We start from the raw sequence: 23,515 nt of genomic DNA on the forward strand, positions 1-23,515 counted from the left end.
TCATTTCCAAATCAGTTCTCCCCAAGACCTTGAAAGACTTTTGTGGAGAAACCTGGCTTTATATGCAATATTATATAACTCATGATCCTAGATATAGTAATAATTTGATTGTCAGAAAGCTATGGGTATATTGGAAACTTTTTTTAAAAGCGTATGATTAAATTATGTTAAAAATAAAAGTATCAATCAAACCAAAACATAGAAGTAACTTTATAAAACCCAGAAGTTCTAATAGAAATTTGCAATTCATCATATATTGACATTATAGCAAAAAATCTCTCTATTCCTTTCTATTGTCTGACATAGCTCATTTTTTATACCATCCATTAGGTGCCTATAATATGAAATTAAGTTTTTGTTGTCTGAGGCTTATGTAATTAGTTTTTCTTCTTTTGTTAATATTTGAGAGGGATCTGGTCTTCAAAGAAAGCTCCCTTGTACCCTGGAGGCAAAGAGGTTTAAATTTGTGATGACAATTTGCCCTGTATCATAATCTCCTATGTGTTATCAAACTAAATTTTAACAGCAGGTGGATAGCACAGAATGCATTGTTAAGTGATGCTGCCATCTGCAGCTATTAGAAAACAAAGTAATAAGATCCTTCTTAAAGTTGGACATAAATCCTTTCTAAAATTTGTTCAGTGCCTGGCACACATTAGGTGCTTAGAAGTGTTTTAGAATAAGTGAATAAAAAAATCATAGTATTTAAATTTGCTCTGTGCTGAAGGGCAGGACCTAATAAAGTCTGTAGCTCACAGAAGTCATTATGTTGGGACACAACCATCTACAATGTAAATTTGGAGCCAAAGAGAGTGGCATGGACATATATACACTACCAAACGTAAAATAGATAGCTAGTGGGAAGCAGCCACATAGCACAGGGAGATCAGCTCAGTGCTTTGTGACCACCTAGAGGGGTGGGATAGGGAGGGTGGGAGGGAGACGCAAGAGGGAGGAGATATGGGGATATATGTATATGTATAACTGATTCACTTTGTTATAAAGCAGAAACTAACACACCATCGTAAAGCAATTATACTCCAATAAAGATGTAAAAAAAAAAAAAGATCCTGAGTAGAAAACTCCAGGTGATTTGAGATGGCTTTTTAACTGGTTCTGGTTTTCTTTTGTTTTGTTTTTCTGTTTTTGCCTCCTTCTTGGGTTTTTCTCTCTCCAACATCTGTCACTCCCCAAGGATGTGCCATTTTCTTCTTTTTTATTTCCCTTTAGAATGGCTAATGCAAGCTAATGTTATTATAAACAAAGAGCTTTATAAGTAATTTCAGTGATAAGAATTCTAGTAAAAAGCAATAAAGCAACTTGCTGAGCCCCCAGATCTCTTATTCCAAGACATGAGTTATAGCTCCAGATGCACAAGCTCACAGGGTCCCTGGCGTGTCCCTGAACTGTCTCCAGGCTCCGTGGCCTCTAGGGGCAGTCTTCCCAAAAGCTGGAGTGTGGTCTCCAAACATTTTGGCCTATAAAAGTGTCAAATGCCCAATTTTTTTTTTTTTTCTGTTTAGAAACTTCTAGAGTAAACCTACAAGACTGGTTTGTTTGAAAGACAAACCTAGTTTGCAACTGATTTGTACACCAGTGGTGACTGATAACCCGAATGCTCATTGGATGTGAGTGATCTTGAAAGTTTACCCAACAGAGTCTTCCACTTTTGCATTACTTTAACCAAACGATAATAAAAAGACATTCAGAGGTATTAGTGCACAGAGAGAAAGAGAAAGGCTCTTCTCTCCTAATAGGATGTTTAATCAGTTAGAGATTGATGTCCGCTGTATGTAAGGGACAAATCGAGGAATTCAGGGATGCTGTGGCAGCCCCAGGTCAACAAGACTTAGGTTTCTGCCCCTCCACCTTTAGCGTGAAGCCTTGTTCTCAGGTTGTCGGCCCATCAGCCAGGGCTCCAATTTATAAAGTCTATTAGTTTCAGTCAAGAAATAGAAGATGGGCACCGGATACAGGGCATAGTTTCAGCTGAGTTAAGACTCTTTGAAGATCCTTCCTGGGGGCTTTACCCAGTGACTTCTCCTTGTATATTATTGGCCAGAGAATACACGTGCACCAAATAAAATTAAAGATCTGTTAGTGAGAGAGGAGAAGGGAAAGAATGTTAGACAAGCAACCAGCAGCCTCCACCGCATATGAGCTGAGATGATCACAATTACCTACTTTTCCTGCAACCTATGAAGACGGAGGCTTTTCCTAAGACATCCTGCAGCCCAGCCCTCCAGGCCATCATCTTTAATACATATTTTTAAAGTTCAAAGATGATTCCTAGGAAGTTAATGGAGTGAATGGAATGCTAGGCGCCTCCTTTTACTAGAATAACTATGACACCATCTCAACAGAAAAATCCTCTGCAGTTACTCATATAAACCAGAAGAGTTGAAAACATTCCAGATTTTAATAAGAGTTTGGGCAATACCCACGTGCGGGACAGGGTTGACAAGTGTGCCACACCACTCTGCCCCTTCCCTTTGTCTATGCTGTGTCTCCTCCCTTTGGATCCAGACAGGGTGCGATGATCTACAACATGGAGCAGATGATCCCACGGTCCGCTCTCCCAGTCACATGCAGTCTTGTCCCCTAGCTCTGGTCCCAGACCGTGTTCTCAGAAAACATCCACATTCCCCCCGCCCCCCACCAAAAAGTAGGAAGGGTGACCTGCATTGCTGCACGCTCTGCCACTAGCTCTAGATGTGGCTGGAGCATTTCCTCGTTCTCAGGCTGCTGGATGTTCCCTTGTCTTAGACAATAGTTCTCCCTCTCCGTTCATGTGGGATTCTGGAGTCTATCCCATCAGACCTTTAAGCACCAGTAACAAAAGGAGCAAGTCGGTATTAATGATTAGTAAACAACAACAAAACTTGAGATCTTTTAAAAATCTGAGGCCAAGTGAAAAAGGAGTAATGATGTAAGAGTTTAAAGAAAAGGTTTTCACTTTATATTCTTAGTGAGTTAAAAGCAGATACGGAAACTATTTTTAAAGGTTGGGATGAAAAGGGAGTGTGAAAAAAAAAAAAAGAAAAGCACAATAGCCAAAATAAAATCTCAGTCATGCAGAAAGAAAAAAATTGACTTAAGACTCCAGGAAAAACAAACCAGTGAAATATAACATGAACCTGGGAAGGCATTCCATGTGAGACGTAAATAGATTATTTTTTAAATAACAGAGAAGATAAAACATCTGAAAAATACAAAAGGGGAATTCTAACCTTAAAATGACAGTAATATCAGAATGAGAAGACAGATTAAAAACACAAGAGAGGGCTTCCCTGGTGGTGCAGCGGTTGAGAGTCCGCCTGCCGATGCAGGGGACACAGGTTCGTGCCTCGGTGCGGGAAGATCCCACATGCCGCGGAGCGGCTGGGCCCGTGAGCCATGGCCGCTGAGCCTGCGCGTCCGGAGCCTGTGCTCCGCAACGGGAGAGGCCACAGCAGTGAGAGGCCCACGTACTGAAAAAAAAAAAAAAAAAAAAAAACCACAAGAGAAGAAAAATAAAAAATTAACGAAATTTATTTCAGTATCCGGCACAGGCTAAGTACTTTTTTTTTTAATAAATTCATTTATTTTTGGCTGCATTGGGTCTTCGTTGCTGTGCACGGGCTTTTCTCTGGTTGTGGCGAGCAGGGGCTACTCTTCATTGCAGTGTGCGGGCTTCTCATTGCGGTGTCTTCACTTGTTGTGGAGCATGGGCTCTAGGTGTGTGGGCTTCAGTATTTATAGCACGTGGGCTCATTTACTGTGTCTCTCAGGCTCTAAAGTGCAGGCTCAGTAGTTGTGGCACACGGGTTTAGCTGCTCCGCAGCATGTGGGATTTTCCTGGACCAGGGCTCGAACATGTGTCCCCTGCACTGGCAGGCAGATTCTTAACCACTGCACTGCCAGGGACGTCCACATGCTAAGTACTTAATGAATATTTATTACATGATTGAATTAACTTTAAAAAAACTCATGAAACTGACAATTTAGCAAAACTGATAGGCAGAAATCAATACCAAGATATATTCTGGTAAAAGTTTTCCAGTGAGTACCTTATAAATTTATACACACACACACAGAGTTCATTTTTAACAAGAGTCAAAGTCAAAATGTGTTCATATTTCTTTTCTGGGGCATTGATTAATGAGAAGGTCCATAGCTGTAGAATAATACCTTCAGAGTGCTCAGAAGAAAAGGATAAAACACTATTGATCAGCTTCTAAAAAGCCATTCCCAACTCTTCTCGTTAGCTACCTGAAATGTTGAGGCTGAGAAGCTTAAATAATTGCCCTCCTAGTCTTTCTTACAGTTAGGAGTGGATACCCAAACCTAATTCTGCTTCATGAAAAGGAAATAGAATTCTGCTTGGGGCACTTCTGAGAAAGCTTTTGGATTTCTGATAAAAGGGCACAGATTTGGCTGATGTGGCCCTTTCTTGTCTGTCTTGCTTTGAAATCATCCCTTGGACATTGTACTGGTTTCCTACCAAATGCCACAAAAAACTTAGCAGCTAAAAACAACACAAAGGTATTATTTTACAGTTCTGGAGGTCAGAAGTCTGAAATAGGTCTAGCTGGGCTAAAAAAAAAAGAAAAAAAAAATCAAGATGTAAGCAGGTCTGTGTTCCCTCTGGAGGCACTGTTTCCTTGACGTCTCTAGTGCAACGTCCAGAGGCCACTGCATTCCTTAACTCATGAATTTCTCTATCTTTAAAGCCAGCAATGTTGGGCTGAGTTCTTCTCACTGACTCTCTTCTCTCTCCCTTTTCTACTTATAATCACTTGTGTGATTATATTGGATCCACCCAGATCATCCAGGATAATTCTCTCCATCTCCAGGTTAGGTAATTAGCAACCTTAATTCTATATGCAATCTTAATTCCCCACTGCCATGTGCACTCATATAATAGATTTCAAGGATTAGGATGTGGATATCTTTGGGGACCATTATTCTGGTACCACAGACATGGTGGCTGGAGCTGCAGCAGCCATATTGGCAGCTGAGCCAAAGCCAGCAACCACATATACTGCTTGTTATACGGAAAAAAAAAACCCAAAACCTGTAATTGTGATTTTTGTTACCTGCAGCTTCATACTTCTCTATTGAATATAGACTTAAATACTATATTCCCAGCTCAGGACCTATTCTTTTCAAGAGGCAAGATAAGGTCATTCTCAGATCTGCAAATTCTTGGAACGTTTACTACTCAAGTCTGTTTTCCAGCAAGACACACTGCAAAAGTACTCTGAACAATTAAGAGATGAATAAGCAACTTCATTCTTCCTTATGAACGCTGTGATTGAGAAAAGGTGGTTATAATCACCGAAACTAAAGTTGTAGGATAAATAAAAATACAAAACAAAATACAAACCTGCAAATCACTAAGCAATAAAAAGAGGAACATTAATTGAGAGTAATTATGGAAACAAAAGTAAAATATTCGACGTAAATATAAAAGAAAGTTTCTGGGCTTCCCTGATGGCGCAGTGGTTGAGAGTCTGCCTGCCAATGCAGAGGACACGGGTTCGAGCCCTGGCCTGGGAGGATCCCACATGCCGCAGAGAAACTGAGCCCGTGAGCCACAACTACTGAGCTGCGCGTCTGGAGCCTGTGCTCCGCAACAAGAGAGGCCACGACGGTGAGAGGCCCGCGCACCGCGATGAAGAGTGGCCCCCGCTCACCGCAACTAGAGAAAGCCCTCGCACAGAAGTGAAGACCCAACACAGCCAAAAATAAAAAAAATAAAAATAAAAAAAAAAAAAAAAAAAAAAAAAAAAAAAAAGAAAGTTTCTTTGAGGAGATTTTAAACTCCAGATTAGTATAATCCAAAGTATGAAAGGGAAACAGCAAAGATGGGGATGTCATCAGTGTTAACTTCCTTGACATCATCAAAGGAAGTCAATCATTACTGTTGGCATAATTAGGTAAAAAGACTTCTAAATAGATAATCATGTAAGATTATCTTTAAAATAGGGTGTTAACCTTACAAACCTTAGATAAAAGATAAAAGTAAATGGATATAGTTCATTCATGCAAAGGCAAAATATACGAAAGATAACAAGGAAGCATTAAAATGTGGAAAACATAATTAAAGTGACAGATGTCAAACCAAGTACACTGCCCTAATAAGCATAATATTCTAGAACAATTTCCATGGTAAGTCAGTGGAATAAGTATGTTGTGAGATTTCTTCAGGTAGCAAGTAACAAAAAGTCTCTTTCACATTTTGTAATATACTTAAATAATGAATTGTTGTCTTTTGCATTTCTGGAAATATTTCTATAAATGAGATGGTATTGGGGGGCACTTGACCCTTTAATTTCTCAAATAAAAATGGAACCATCAGTAACAGTACAAAATAATACTGTTAAAATTAAACATATAGTTTTGAAATATTTAAACCATGGAGTTTAAATACACTCTGTCTCTCTCTCTCTCTCTCTCTCACACACACACACACACACACACACACACACACACACACACACACACCCAGGGAAGGAGAACATTGCTATCCTTCCCACTGTCCACCTCTCCTCTTCTTCTACCCCCCTCTTTCCCTGCACCTTCACAGCCAAAGGAGAGATGCGAAAAGATGCTAATTTGTTTGCAAAATTGATTAGGCTCTTACAAGCAGTAATTTCAAAAGCTTCACCTGAGTCTTTGTGTAGCTAAAGCAGCAATCATGAAAAAGGGTGAAGTTTAGACCTGAGCTCACTTTTTATTTATTCTAAACCCTACAGGATGCAGTGTGAAAGGGGGAGATGATTAAAAAAAATCATGGGATAGTCACATTCAAATTCAACAAAAATATAGGCTTAAAGACTTTAACCACTTTAAATGAAAACATGAAATTGTTTATTTCCATGTTGGAAAATAGAGTACATTTCTTAACTGGATTATATTTATTCATCTCATTCAAAATAGATTAATGAAGTAGAGACATTTGACAGATAATGTAGAATGTTAAATAAAACTAGTGGAAATTACAGAAATTTCCCATGTTAACGCTCATTAAATCCCTACAACAACACTAACTTCCCCTTTCTTCCCTCCAACAAATTTTTTAATTGCCTAGAAGGAGCTTTTCTAACACTGCTGTTCATAATAATGTAATTACTAATTTTATTATGGGCAAGGTGGGCTTTACTAATTGTTAGATAATTAGGTTTTTTTCTCCTTATAATTTTGTTCTGTACTTTTTATGAGAATTAATGTTTTGTCTTCTGAGTTGTGCTTTTCTGAATCACCACTACCTGTTGGATACTAGAAGAAAAAAAAGTGGCATATTTATGTATCACTTTGGTTACAAGATGAAGGAGAGTAGATCTAGTGCTACCCTGTATTATCCTGCTGGAGACTCCCCCAGAGTAAAGTAAATAACTCAGAGTATCCCTCTGAAGAGATGTTAGAAAACCAGATTACTTTAATGCAGTATGTGTAAGAGGAATAGAAAAATGAGATATCAATGCTACATTCCTTGAAAAGAAAGGCAATACTTACTGTTGCTCAAACTAATTGTTCTACTTAGAGGGATTTTTCTCTCTTTTGTCATCTAGGTAACTCCTATTTATTCTTAAAAATCTCAGCTGAAAGCCCAGAAATATATATGGTCAATTGATTTTTGAGGAGTGGGCTAAGATCCTTGAAAGAGGAAAGGACAATCTGTTCAACAAATGGCACTGGGAAAACTGGCCAAAGACTGAAGTTGGACCCTTACCCTTACATTATGTATGAAATTAAAATGAATCAAAGAACTAAACGTAAGAGCTAAAACTATAAAACTCTTAGAAGAAAACATTGGGGAAAATCTTTGTGACTTTGGATTTGGCAACGATTTCATGGACATGACACCAAAAGCCAGGCTCACACACACAAAGATAAGTTGGACTTCATCAAAATTAAGAACTTTTGTATATCAAGGGATAATATCAAGAAACCAAAATGATAATGTAAAGAATGGAAGAAAATATTTGCAAATTAAATATCTGGTATGCGTTTAATATCCAGAATATGTAAAGGACTCCTAAGACTCAACAACAAAAAAACCCCAACAGCCCAATTCAAAAATGGGCAAAGGACTTGAACAGACATTTATCCAAAGAATATATACAAATGTCCAATAAGCACGTGAAAAGATACTCAACATCATTCATCATTAGGGAAATGCAAATCAAAATCACGAGATACCACTTAACATTTACTAAGATGGCTATAATTTTAAAAATGGAAAATAAGTGTTGGTGAGGATGTGGAGAAATTGGACCTCTTGTGTACCTGCTGGTGGGAATGTAAAATGATGCAGCAGCAGCTATGGAAAACATTTCGGCGGTTTTCTAAAAAGTTACACGTAGAACTACCACACGACCCAGCAATTTCACTCCTATGTATATACACAAAAGGATTGAGGGCTTCCCTGGTGGCGCAGTGGTTGAGAGTCCGCCTGCCGATGCAGGGGACACGGGTTCGTGCCCCGGTCCGGGAGGATCCCACATGCCGCGGAGCGGCTGGGCCCATGAGCCATGGCCGCTGAGCCTGCGCGTCCGGAGCCTGTGCTCCGCAACGGGAGAGGCCACAGCAGTGAGAGGCCCGCGTACCGCACGAAAAAAGGATTGAAAGCAGGAACTAGAACAGATGTTCATAGCAGCATTATTCACAATAGCCAAAAGGTAGGAACAATCCAAGTGAACAGATGAACAGATAAACAAAAGGTAGTATATACCTATGATGAAATATTATTCAACCAGAAAAGGGAATGACACTGTGACATATGCTACCAGGATGGACCTTGAAAATACTATGCTTAGGGAAATAAGCCAGATATAGAGGGACAAATATTGTACAATTCCAGTTTTATGAGGTATCTAGAGGCGGCAAATCCACAAAGACAGAAAATAGAATAAAGGCTGGCAGGGGCTGGGAGGGAGGGAGGAAGAATTATTGCTTAATAGGTACAGATTTTTGTTGGGGAAGATGAAAAATTTTGGATATAGATAGTGCCGATGGTTACACAGCATGGTGAATGTATTTAATGCCACTGAACTGTGGTTAAAATGATAAATGTGAAGTTATGTATATTTTATAACAATAAAAGAATCTCAGCTCACAGATGGCTGTTTCAGGGAAAACTTCTGAAATCCTATTATACTCACAGAAGACTACGCTTTTTCTTTCATCATTTTTATCCTACTTTGTAAATATGTATTTATTTGTGTAGTTTTTGAGGAATGTCTTTCTCTTCTCCAGGACTGTGTGATCTATATGATTTCCATGTCAGCTTTGCTAACTTATCTCCCAGCAGTGTCTAGCCCATTGAACTAATTTGGTATAAAAATTTTTATTGAATTAATTTTTCCAGTATTAAGGAAGGAAACTAAAATACAACCTTGAGTACCACATGCATCGCAGTTACCTAAACCTTTCCTAGCCACGACATTTATAGAGCTGACTAATTTTAATAGGTCATTTAAAAATATAATTTAGCAAATGTGGCATGACTATACCACACACAAATACAGAGAGAGAAGTCTAATTATTCTATTGTTACATCACATAATTATCATGATCAAATGGTTGTCGAAGGGATAATTATTCCTAATGGTCTCCAAGAGCCATCATTTTCTTTAATCGGAATTTGGTGGGGATTAAGTGATTCGGAAGGGACTCGGCAGTGATACATCTGAATACTGATAATCATGGTAAGTAAACAAAGTTTCCTCTGAGAATCTACATGTCTTGTAACAGGCTTCAAATAAATTAACAGTGAGAAATATGATGGACTTATATGCCTAATAATTCGCAATACATTTTCTTGCAATTATTAATAGTTCAAGGGATGAACAACAAAAAAGTGAGGTTTGCTCCTGTTTTTACTTTTCTTTTCTCATTTGACTAGAAAGTTTAAGATTTTAGAATAGCTTCTTTGGTGAATGATTTAGATTCTGAACACCTGGCAGAATATTGACAGAATTTCTTCTGTAAGCGCATTTAAAAACCAATTCTCCTAGTCAAAAGCGTTTTCTTCTTTTAGTAGTAATGATAGCGGTGGTGAGGCTGGTAGATTCAGCGCTACTTACAATGGGAAATTTCTCTAGTTCACGTTAACTATATTGAAGTTATTTTACTATGTGCCTATTCCTTCCTAATCTGCTTTGTTATTAATAAGTGTATTCTCCAGTCGTGTAGCTTAGTCTATCTTTCCAAATAGAAACAAGTTCATGTCTTTGTAAATAAATGATTAAGACTGTTTTTGTTGGGACTCTGATAAGTTTGTGTATGCTTCTGATGTGTCTTTCTCTGTGATCTAGGGTTTTTCCATCTGTTAAATGCCATTGAATAGTTTCCCAAAAAGGCTGCTAAGAAATTGGTTGGCAGAGAACAACATTCAAGCAGTAGAAGTTAGTATAACATGACAGAGAATGTTTGGGGTTTTTTCCTCTTAGCAGCTGGTTTGAAAATCCTCCTTAGGGAAAGCTGTTTTGTTGTGCTGTGTTTGGAGGAAACGTATTGGTAAGCTCTCTGGGGTAAGAGCAATTGCAACACGCATGCTCAAATACAGCAGGTTGCTCCCAAGCTGCCCCCTATATCCAGGGCTTAAATCAGGGCTGTCACTGCTGTCACTTTTTTTTTTTTTTTTTTTTGGCTATTATCTGCACATGTAAATTTGAGTATAGAGACATGGGCAGGGTTGAATTGCTTTACATAATAAAGGGGTGAGTGTTTAGGGGTTTGTATTTAATTATTTTTAAAATAGCAATTAGATGTAAATTTCAGGATACAAAAGGAAAAAAGAGAGTTGTAAAAGGAAACCATGCTTTCTTCTCAATAAAATGTACTGGTCAAAGATGCAGCTGTCAGCAACACTACTTCCTGTCGCTGGCTTCATCACTGAGGGTGGGGTGGGTCATGACAACAGGGGTGTTGGTGGTGGCCTCACAGCTGGATCTCCGCAGGCTCCTATTCTACCAAAAGGAGGGTATATCATGGTCATAAATGTTACTCTACCTCGGGCAAGACCCTTATGTTTGTTTCCCAGGAGTCTTATGGGAAAATCCATTAAGGATTTAAAAAAAAATTTTTTTGGCTGCGCCACGGGCATGTAGGATCTTAGTTCCCTGACCAGGGGTTGAACCAGTGCCCCCTGCATTGGAAGCGCGGCGTCTTCACCACTGGACCACCAGGAAAGTCCCAACGATTATTTTTGTCTTATTTAAAATGTTAAAGGATAACTTTCTTTCTAATCTACTAATGAAGCAAAATTGTAAGCAAACCAGATCCCTGAAGAAACTATTGGCGGATGAGGGCATGTATCTTTAATAAAAGGATGCAAAGAACCTGTGTTACCGTTCTTTAGATCACGGTCATAGGCTGTTAGTACCTGTGTTCCTTTTTGTAAAATGTAAAAATCACCATATAGCTTTGCCTGGCGGGCCACTTGAAGATTTTCATGTGCACTCTGAGATAGAAGGAGAAGGATCTGGGGAAATAAAAAAGACACGGTAACGGTAACGCTGAAGGGAGAGAATTCAGCGGGGAGGAGTCGGGTGATGAGTTCCGCCTCAACATTTGCAACTAGATGTAACCCGTGTCACCTCCTGGTCAAGAAGCTTAATAGGCAGATGTACCTCATCTATGATCTCTTTTCTTTTTACTGACTTGATATAAATGAGTAGAAGGATCTTGGAAATCACACTTTCTAAAAGGCAGATGAGAAAAATAACAACTCCATGGTCTCTGACATATTCCTTCGAGAGGTGATTGCCATCAACCAGGAATACCCATTTAGGACTTTAATGGGTATTAGAGTTTGCTTGTTACAGCCATGAATGTTACCCTGGTATCCTCTGGTGGTTTATGAAATCAGAGATTGTTCATGTGGATGCAACAGTCCAAGGGTCAGAGAAGGCAGCTATCTGATTTTTAGCAGACAGAACAGTGGTTTGAGTGGGACATACTTGAAAACTAACATGCGAGCCACTGTTCCAGGGTTCTTCCCATTATGTGTATGTCGCAGGGAAGGCAGGAAAAGAAAGCATTGAATAACCCAAAACATGGCTGCCTCGGTCCTTGCTTCCATCGCTGGTCATGAAGTCTAAATGAACAGTCATTGCACCCTTCTTATACGCGCCCCATCCTGCACCAGATTCCATTTTCCCTTTACCCTCCACCAGCATCTTAGCAAGACAGAGTTCTTTTTTTGGTTGGATGAATCACACCTTCATTCCCAGAGGATCTGAGCCTGTGGGGTCCTGGCTTCACTGGGATGCTGCAGTTTTCATTATGTAGGAATAGTGGACAGAGGAACACTACAAGGCATCCCAGGGGATGCTCTGCGTTCTAGGCATAGCCTTGCTCGACACCATTATGCAACAGCTCCCAGACTTCCCTTCGGTCATAGGGATCATTCACTCAAGTTAACATAGGGACAACTTTATGAATATATGTCAAAAACATGTACCCATTATTGCTAAACTTTTCCCTACATGCTTTTCATCTTTTTTATGTGTTTGGGTTTTTTTTTGGGGGGGTCCTACTTTTTTGCAGATTTTCTCCTGAAATTTTCATTTAAGTAATAGTTTTTTACTTCCAGTGACTCTCTCGTTGATTTTTTCATTTTATCCTTTTGTTAATCAGTGAATACAACATATCCTCAAACTTTTCTGAAAAGAAAAAAGAGACTTAGAATTCAGTTAAGGTCCCTGTCTCTGCCCTTGATGGAAGAAATGTTCACATATTAAGGTACGGGGAAGTCATTCTGGCTTACGCATAATTTGGCTTGAACATCATGCTAACTAAAACAGCCTGTCTTATGGCCTGTCAAACATACATCGTACATCTGCTTTAACCATTAAAGGAAAGAGTGTCGCTCATCCAGTTATACAGAGCGTTAGGTTGCAGTTCACCGCAGTCACCCACGACAGCGTGCCTTGAGGGGCATTCAGGCTGGGAAGAACAGAATGGAGCATCTATTCTTTGGATTTACAGGCTCTGGCTCCTACAAAGTTAAGATGCATATCTAAGGAATCTCAGTGACCTCCAATTCTTGCATCTTCCCATACAAAGAGAAACACTAAAATCATTAACTTGAGACCTTTGTGATCATCAGTAATCTTTCACAGAGATGTGTGCTTGACTACGGGTATTTTCCATCTGAAAGAATTCACGTGTATACTGGCTCTTCTCCTACCTCTTTGGAACCGTCCCCTCAAAGCTACTGAGAGGCTGTTTCCCAGACTATAGTCCTCAGTTTAGACTGAATAAAACTCTCTTTTATTCTTATTATAGATTGTTTATTTGTGTCAACAGCCTGAACTATCTCTGTTTCCTCTGGAGTCAACATTCCGTTTTATTTGGTCTTTTCCTTTATATTACTACATAAGGAAGAGTAATTAATAATACCTGTTATAACAATCCCCCAATTCTTAGTGCTTTAACCCTGCAGAAGTTGTGGGTCCTTTGTCTTGTTTGGTTTTCTCTTCACCTAAAGGCCAGTGCGTATCTTTCTGGTCAGGAGGCTCACCTGTACAGCTATCCTATGAGGGGTGACCCTGAGATCCAGGACATGGCTAACCAAAGCTTCTCACTGTTGCCACAACAGGTGAGGTGGACGAGCACATGTGGGAGATCCGGCGCTTGGGGCCAAGCCTGGAAACAGCATATGTTTCTGTTCACATTCCACTATTCAGAACTAGCTGTCTGGCTGCATCTAGATGCAAGGGGTGTGCGAAATGTAATTTTCCTGGACTCCCAAGAGGTTAATAAAATGGTTTGATAAATCTGTAGCATTGTCTTTGCCACAGCTGTTTTTCTTGAAAAACCAAATGTCTACTGATACTCAGTGGTCCAATCATGTTCATGAAATAAACATAAATTGCCTATAACTGACTACATTTCCTCTGATAGTGTGGCCTCTCTCCTGCATGAGAAGACTGCACACGCTCTGTGTGGGTGTGGTGTGTGGACTGCCAGGCTTTAAGGTAAGCGAGCTGGCAGCCTCTTCTAGAAGCCATTGCCCCTCTTAGGTTGACAGTTTAATTCCTCTGAAAGGTATTTTTCCAGCTTCACATTATAGACATTTTCCTTAAACACATTCATACGTGCAGAGGTCAGAAAGGAGGCTCTGACCCAGCAGCCGTTGAACATGTAGTTCTTAAACCCATTGTCTTGCATTAAGTTCTTTCTCACGCTCTGACTACATGCCTGTGGACGTGAGGAACTCTGTCCACAGCTGCTGCTTTCTCCTTGAGCGGTGCTGAGCTGTGTCTCTACTCACTCTCATTCATATATCAATTTGGCTGGAGCCATCTTTGATCTTTCAGGAACTCATAAAATCTTGCTTTGCTAGTATTTTCCTTCCAGTGTTCGGCAATCATACTAACTTCTTCACTTTTATGCTCTTTACCAAAACTTATATTTCAATAGTTTGTTGCCTATTTTTTTTTGGACCGAAGGGGGATAAATGATTTTCTTCAAACTATCATCTTGGACTAAAAGCTCTGTGTTTTTCACTTTGCAATAAATGATTTTTCCATGCCTATATAACTATTTTCTGTATCATTAAATAGTCTCCTAAAACAAGTTATGATATGTGAAAAATATTTCATTTTATAGAATACTTCTATACAGGGATATAGTATACAGGGATACTTCTGGTGAATTGTATCCCTCCCCTTTGAAGTCCCAAACAACTTTCTCTGGTCGAATATTTAACTTATTTCAGTATTGTTTTTGACAATTATAAACAACCCTGGCAATTGACATTCTTGTACCTGGGATGTTAAATGTCTGATGATTTTCTTAGATCAAATTCCTTGAAGTGGACTCACTGACCCAAAGATCTTTTGCTTTTTGATGACTTTATGTATGTATACCAAATTGCCCTACTGAAATGCCATACTGTCTTATAAGCCCATCAGCAGTAGGTCTTATCATTTAAAAAAATGTTTGCCAATTTATTTTTACCGCTAGCACTTACTAACTGGGTGCCTTCATTTCCTCAACTGTAAGATACGGTCTAGGTATTAGAGTCTTGTAAAGATTAAACATACACTTCATACATGCCTATCACAATCTAAATATGCAGTAAATTTTGTTTAAAAAATAATGAATTATTAAGAAAATAAAAGAATAAGCTGCCTGCCTCTCAAAATCATTATGAGGATTAAATGAGATAATATATGTAAAAATACACAGAAGTCACTGAGGGGGAGTGGATAATGTGACCCCCAAATATGCCACTTTGCCTCGTGGATTGTTTTGGGCTGATGACAATCAAGGCCTCACAGACTCAGGAAGAGGTGTTTTGGTTTGTTTGTTTGACACCTCCCTTAAATGCCTAAAAGAATTTAGATAGAGGGCCTCTACCAGGAAGAGAGCTAATACCAGAGATAACTTTTTATATCAGAAAGACTTAGCTGCAGGGCATGGCAAACATCTGCTCTTCCCGTCTTCCTGTGAATTGTATCCCTCCCCTTTGAAGTCCCCAAACCCCTACCCCCTTCACCTTTGCTCAGGATGGCATATAAACCTCAGGTGCCTTACTGTCTTAGAGCCTCTTATCTTTGGGGTTCCTGTACGTATGAATTTTATTTTTCTTTCTCCTGTGAATCTGTCTAATGCCAGTTTAATTGCTGGACCAGCCAAAGAACCCAGAATAGAAGAAGGGAAAAGATTTCCTCCCTTTCACGGTATACATGGAGTATTTAAATGGTAAGTATTATTGTTCTCTCTCCTTCTAATCCAAGCCTCTTGAATGCAAGAGTAATCTGAATCCCCAGGCCCTAGCTAGGACACAGGGAAAACAAGCACATCACGTGGAGAGTTTTGGGCAGGTGGTCTGATTGACCTGTTACTGAAGATGACCAAAGAGACCAACAGAGGATTGGCCTTGGGGAATTTATTTCCCCTGGCCCAAGCATTCAGATTTCCTTTTAATTACAGACTTATTGGAACATCTGTGTGTGAGCAATTTGTCCACAAGACTGTCATCATCTGCTCCCTGTACACCGCCCCTGTGGCTAAGTGATTTTCTGCTCAGCCCCATTCCCACCGAGTCTTTATATGAATACAACCCAGGTACAGAGAGGACACATTTCTGGTTCCCTCAAGACCTCTGGGGGTTTTGATAACAAGTTGGCAGGAAGGGAAGGGACAGAGCTTTGAAAAAAAATAAAGAAGAAAGACCTAGCTTAATAAACATTGGGGGTATTTAAAGGGATAACCATGAATATGGAAAGGTGAATATTACAATTATTAGAAAGTTAGGTCCAATATATACACTACCAGACGTAAGGTAGATAGCTAGTGGGAAGCAGCCGCATAGCACAGGGAGATCAGCTCGGTGCTTTGTGACCGCCTGGAGGGGTGGGATTGGGAGGGTGGGAGGGAGGGAGATGCAAGAGGGAAGAGATATGGGAACATATGTATATGTATAACTGATTCACTTAGTTATAAAGCAGAAACTAACACACCATTGTAAAGGAATTATACTCCAATAAAGATGTAAACATAAATAAATTAAATAAAATCACCCCCAGAAAAAAAAAAAAAAGAAAGTTAGGTCCAGAAATTATAGGACAAAGAGAACTTGGGTTGAACAAGTGAAACGATTGTCCAGAGATGCCTCTGCCTTGACTCTTTCTATAGATTTAGGATCTTTGGGATGAAATGCTGGCTACACAGAATATTTTATATTAGGAGCCTTGTTTTCTTCTTCCTCTTTTCTTTTCCCTCTGTTCTTCCTGTCCTGGAGTACACCCTCATCTGTTAAAAGCAGCCATTGTTTCACATCAACGTTCAGCTCTATAATACATTTGATGATGAATAATTGTCACTAGACCCACTCAAGCAGTCCTTGTGTCCTGCTTTGTGTCCTACATCTGTGCCCTGAAATCAACTCTGAGTGTGGTCCATGTGTTGTCTTACGAAGTCAGTGAGCGAGGCAAGTCTCTAAAACAAGGATGTCCTGTCTGAGTCTATATCAATCAGGTTATGCATTCTTCTGCTGGTAAGAGATGTTAAATAATCATGGCTTTTAAAACACCCAGTCTTTAAAAATTTGCATAAAAGGAGCCCAGAGTGAGGCAGTCTAGAGCTGGTAAAAAGGCTTTGAGGTGATTTTGGGCAAGATAGAATTTTCTCTCTCACATAAAAGCATGAATGTAAGTAGTGCAGGGTGATCTAGGACCCAGAAGGACTTTCGGCTTTGTACTTCTTAGAGTACTGATAACCCAAGATTGAGTGAAAGACATCTGGCTGAGGTGCCAAGAAGCAGAATAGAGGAAGAGGGAAAGAATGGACACACTGATTTCCTTTCAGGACTTTTAGTGAAAGCCACACACAACACTGGACCTTACGTAACATGGCTTCTCTCTTGGGTGTGTGTGTGTGTGTTTTCCATATGGTGACACAGCCTTCTACTGTAGAGCTTGCCTCAGCTACCTCACCAAGGACCTGAGGGATGGTTTGGAGGAGAACTGGAGGAGGGAGACCCTATCACTAATATCTTACTGACTGCTTTATTCATCCATTAGCAGGACCACACCTCACCTTAACTTCTTACTTTTCAAAATCCTAGGGAAGGATGGAGCTTTACTTCTCCAAAGACCACACCCTAGCAATGCAGGAATGCCTAGGTTACTCTAAATGTTCACTTAGCTTCCATCAAGCATTGGGTCATATCAAATGTCCTATTTATGTCTTTATGGGTAGAGAGGTATCACAATTAAATATACTTCCAATACAGACAGATATTTTAATGAGTGAGGCTTCACAGACATACTCAGATACTATGCCCATTGTTTTTTACCACTGTGATCAAATGAAGTAATGACATCTTTAGGAGACTTCCAGCTTAAGGAAAAAAAAAAGTGGAGGAAGCTTCTTTGTCAAAGTGCATATCCCTAGGCCCTTTCTGAGCCCTGAGTAGATCTGCTACTGACTGCATCTTATGCCTCATTAAATCAGCTGGTAGTCCTCTGACAATGTTCCTAGAAATTTTGTTTTTTCTCCCTGGTGTAACCTTCACTGTATGTTTTTTCCTAAATTCCACATAACCACATAGTGGATATCTTCTATCTAGATGTGTGTGTATGTATATATATGTGTATATGTGTGTTTGCTTGTCTTGTTTTATTATAACCAGCTCTTCAAGCAATTTGTTTCTCTTGCTATGTTCTTAGAATCTTGTTTTATTTCTAGAATCATAGACTCTACAATCATTCAAAGAGTAGGCGTGCATTTACTTAATAACATTTTTTTGATGAACTGCCTTTGCAGAGATATAAGGTCATCTAATCCAATCTTTCATCCACTGTCTGTAGGAGGTTCTGAGCGTATCTCCTGACCATCCAGCCTAGCGGGGAGCATGTTATCTACAACAACGTCCGGCACATAGTACGCACTCAATAACGTTTGTTACAATTATCATTATCTTTGTACTTGATTAAACTTACCTTGGAAATCTTTTCTTTCTCATATTCCCTGATCCCGTCACAACTTTTCCTGTGAGCATATTTGGCTTTGCTTAAGGGTCCCTTGTTTTGCAGAATCACCTGGGAATCCTGAAATTCTCAGTTTCTGTGAAATCCCCATTGTCTTTCAAATATCTGAAATGTATATGTTAACAGAAAACCCAATTTTGTGATTCTTTTGTCTCCTCAACACTCTTGTGAAGAGGAAAATTTTTTAAAAATTTCATCTCTTGCCTCCGATCCTAGCGTTTTCTTGTTTCTCTCTCCATGGGGGAAGCAAAATCAACCACTCGCATTGCCATGGCTCTTCACCACCACGACGAGCTTCGGGAGACAGACTGCCTGGCTGGGTCTCTTGTCTCAACTACTTGCTAATCTTGTGACCGTGGGCAGAATCATGGAACTCATCCGTGCCTGGGCTTATCTGCAGAGAGGGGGCCGATAGCTGCAGCATGGGGTGTTTGTCAGGATCGAGCTGTTTCAACACTATGAACAGCACCCAAGGAAGCGTAAGCACTGATAGATATTAGGGAGGGAGAAGTGCATACCGCTCTGCACGGCAGCAACGTGAATCTGCTGCCCTCACTCCTGGGGAGTAACGTAGTGCAGACAGTGAAACACAGGAGCTTTGCAGTCGGTCAGCTTTGCAGTAGGTGGAGCCCAGCTGTCGCCGGTGTGGTGTGAGCTGGGGCACGTGACTTAGTCTCTCCAAGCCTCAGTGCCCTCATTTGTTAACTGGGACAAATCCCAACCACCTGTCAGGATGGTGGAGCTTTACCTGAAGGGTGATAAGATGTGAAAACAACTTGATTGCCCCTGGACACAGCAAATCTCAAAATACGTTATCTGTTAGAAAAAAGAAATTGCCCCTTCCTTATATCTCTTTAGTCCTCTAATTTTTAAAACTTGTTTGGGGAATTTCTTTATCATTTATTTTCAACTGGCACATGAACTTTACTGTTATTTTTATAAGACACTTTTTAAAGTGACTCTTTACTTTCCTGAAACTTTTCCAAACTGCTTGTCTCAACTCCCCTCAGTAAAAGATAACACAGTTATAATCTAGTACATACCTTTGAACACAGCAAGATTTTAAAGGGAGATCTCAATGAAGTTTTCTCACATCCTCACTGCTCTTTGTAATGTCATCAAAAATAAAGAGATATGGGAACATATGTATACGTATAACTGATTCACTTTGTTATAAAGCAGAAGCTAACACACCATTGTAAAGCAATTATACCCCAATAAAGATGTTAAAAAAAATAAACATACCTGACCGGTCAAATAATTGTTGCTATTGATATGACTCATTACAAGTCTTGCATTTGGAATCTTAGGGTGTGTGTATGAAAGAAATCGTGTGTGTGCGTGGTCTCTCCCCTCCTGAACTTGATTTTCCCGCTTTGAGACACCTTGCTCCAGGAATGACAGCAACCAGACACCCTGGTTCTCATTATGACTTTCCCTGAATGGCTCTGCTTTTCTCTCCCTTCCCCAACTGTCTCCGTATCCCAATGAACCACACCCAGAGCTCAGGGCAGCACCCTTTCTCCTTGGCTACGTTGACTTCTTTCTTATTAGCCATCCCGTTGGTAGCACCCAGTCTCGTCCGCAATGTGTTCACAGCTTTGCCTATCGAGTCCTCCTCTTTCAATACTGTTCCTCCTACTTTTCTCTCCCACTGAGAGCTCCCCCAAACCAGCATTATAAGAGGTAGGGGGTGGGTGGGACTGACCTTACTTTGGGCCATTTCTACCACCCTTCCTCTGCTCCTCGTTATTTTAAGTCTTTCCCTTTTATGTCCACAGCCCTCCTGAAATCTATAGCTTAGTAACCTCTGCTGACCCATTTGAACATCCAAAGATGATTCAGTAACTGATCCATGTCCTGGCATTCATTAATGAGCACAGTCTTTCTGTTGAGTGACCCCCCAAGAGCTTAGACCTCACACCACTTGGGCCAAACACTGAGTGTCTTCATCTTACCAGACATTTCTTTCTCAATATGTTTTCTGTCAGCATTTCCATGTTCCACGTACTCCTCTCCCTCTCCTGGATCATTCACTCACGCCATTCCTTCTCTGACTTTCACGTATTTATCCCTCACTGGGCATCCAGACTTCCTGTCAATCTGAAGCACTCAGGCACCTTTTTTGATGTTGTTCTCGATAGGTTATTTATTATGACCTGAAGAAAAAAAAGATGGAGTTTGAGCCAAATGACTGTAATTCACTTAGTTACCTGCTCAAAAGTTTAGTGAGAGTTGGGCTCATTCAGTTGTACTCAATACACATCACACAAATACACCTACCTCAAAAATACAACACTGACGATCAAACGAAGGCTTTCTTGACACTTCCCTCTCCTGCTTTATTTCCCACAAATAACCGTTATTATCAATCCGGTGTGCGTTTTTCCAGCCCTTTTTCTCTCTATACATTTGAATCTCTTATCAAAATAAGCGACACGAATGTCTAGTAGGTACCCAGTTACAACTGGTTGGATGAATGAACGTGTAGAGGTATGTGTGTGTGTGTACAAATCAACTGCTTTGCGCATGGGACTGTGACTGTGTTTTGATATAAGCCATATTGCTTTGTACATATTATTTGGCAGCTTTCCTTTTTTACTTGACAGCATATCTTGGGAATATTTCCACCATACATTGCTCGATCTTATTCGACAATACTGCTGCATAGCATAGCATGTTATAGATATTTGTCCATTACTATAGTGATGGGTATTTACATTTTTCCTATATTTTGCCATTTGTAAACAATGCTATCACATAAATCCTGACAGAATTTTCTGCCTACGTGTACATATATTTTTATGGAATTGTTTCTTTGAATTGTTGAGTAACATGTTATGTGCGTTTTTAATAAACGTTGCCAAATGGCCTTCCACAAAGACTGAGCTTAACTTCCAGCTGTGTGGGAGAGTCTGTATTTCCCCACATGCTCCCCAGCGTCGGATATTATCGATTCTTTTAAGTTTGCCAATCGGATGGGTGAAATGGTGTTTTATTTTAAAAAATTCGCGTTTCACTGAACTTTAGTTAGATTAAGCATTTTTCATTATGTCTATTGGCCTTCTTCACTGCAAATCTATCCTTTAGACATTTCTAATTCTTTTTCTCCTGGTTTAGAGGAAGAGATCCCCCTCCCTTGGGGCCCCAGAATTAATTTCCTCAGGCTTCCCTTGTTTCTCAATTAACTTCTCTCTTTAGCATCTTCAGTTTTCCCGTCTTCACAGATTTACTCCTCTTGGCTTTCAAACATAATCAGATACAATTATCTTGGGAAAAAAGACTTTATTCAACTGTATCGTTCCCTTGAACTCCTGCCTTGTTCTCTCCACCCCTGTGCTCGACAGATGAACACTTCACATCTGCTCCTCTAATCAATGATACCAGTGAGTTCACTCAGTCCTAATTTGGTTGACCTTGTTATGTCCTTTTAAATCCCATTGCCATCTCTCTCTTTCTCTCTTTTTTTAAAAATTTATCTTATTTGGTTGTGCTGGGTCTTAGTTGCGACAGGCGGGTTACTTTAGTTGCAGCTCGCAGGCTCCTTAGTTGCGGCAGGCGGGCTCCTGAGTTGTGGCAGGCAGGCTCCTTAGTTGTGGCAGGTGGGTTCCTTAGTTGAGGCTAGCTGGCTCCTTAGTTGCGGCAGGTGGGCTCCTTTAGTTGTGGTTCGTGCCCTTCTTCGTTGCAGCTAGCTGGCTCCTTTGTTGTGGCAGGCGGGCTCCTTTAGTTGCGGCTCATGGGCTCCTTAGTTGCAGCATGCGAACTCTTAGCTGCAGCATGCATGTGGGATCTAGTTCCCTGACCAGGGATCGAACGTGGGCCCCCTGCATTGGAAGCGCGGGGTCTTATCCACTGCGCCACCAGGGAAGTCCCCGCCATCACTTTTTGGTCAGCATCTTCTCTTAGCTGCCAAGACACCTTTCCATTTTTCTTCTTACCTCTAGGATTACCTTCTCTCTTTATCAAGCATTTTTTCCTTCTTTGCCAAAAAGCATGAATTTTTAGCCTTTCCTGTTTTTGGACCTTTGTGCTTTGCCTTCACCTGTTACTTTGGAAATCTTACCAATTCCCAAAATTTTAACTGTTATCTCCATGTAAATAACTCTCAAATCACTATCACTAATCCTGATGTCTCGTTAAAAACCCAGTCTTTCACTTGTGCTTTTCCCCTTGAATTGGACCACTGTAACTTCAAGAGCAGAGCACTAGGGCTTCCCTGGTGGCGCAGTGGTTGAGAGTCCGCCTGCTGATGCAGGGGACACGGGTTCATACCCCGGTCCGGGAAGGTCCCACATGCCGCGGAGCGGCTGGGCCCGTGAGGCATGGCCGCTGAGCCTGTGCATCCGGAGCCTGTGCTCCGCAACGGAAGAGGCCACAACAGTGAGAGGCCCGCGTACCGCAAAAAAAAAAAAAAAAAGGTCAGAGCACTGAATTACACTTATTATTCCCCTCTCTCCCAAACCAATCGTTGCGATTTTACCAATTTTTATAGGTAACAAAAGAAAGAAAAGATTATTTTCTAAGTAGCAGAATTCTCCCTCAGTAGAGATTTGTTTTGTCTACTAGATACTTTGATGAGTCCCTTCCGGTGAAGCGGGCTAGGTGAGAGGGTAACATCTGAAAGGATCAAGCTTACATAAAAAGTGGTGGTCATGAAATTAATTTCCAAATGGGGCTGATCTGCTATTACACTTTTGTTTGCTGGATATTCTCTTCAAGAGCTGAATTGTTTGGGACGATTCAGGATGGAACAACTCAGGATGGGAGTGGCTGTGGAAAGAAAGGGAAGGGAAAAGGCAGCTAGCGTCCAGAATGGAAATTTGGCCAAAGAACAGACGTGCTTAGGAAGGATTTCATGAAGCTTTCCACTTGGTGTAGAATGACAGATTAACAATATTTTCCCTTCAGCACCCTAAAGATGTCGCTCTGCTGTCTTCTCACTTGGACTATTTTCATCAAGAAATCTTTTGTCTTCCTTGCTTTGTTCCACTGTATAAAATATGTCTTTATTGTCTGGC

The 23,515-nt window shown here is 40.3% G+C and overlaps 1 long non-coding RNA gene across 1 annotated transcript; it reads right to left on the bottom strand.

Moving 5' to 3' along the window:
* Window positions 1–9,108: 9,108 nt before the first annotated feature.
* Window positions 9,109–20,644, bottom strand: LOC116759209. Its single transcript, XR_004351378.1, has 3 exons — window positions 20,456–20,644; window positions 18,450–19,245; window positions 9,109–11,473 (listed from the first exon to the last, which is right to left on the bottom strand). It is a non-coding gene; the product is annotated as an uncharacterized LOC116759209 (long non-coding RNA).
* Window positions 20,645–23,515: the final 2,871 nt, after the last annotated feature.

This window comes from Phocoena sinus, chromosome 9, assembly GCF_008692025.1.
Source record: "Phocoena sinus isolate mPhoSin1 chromosome 9, mPhoSin1.pri, whole genome shotgun sequence".
NCBI classification, from domain to species: domain Eukaryota; kingdom Metazoa; phylum Chordata; class Mammalia; order Artiodactyla; family Phocoenidae; genus Phocoena; species Phocoena sinus.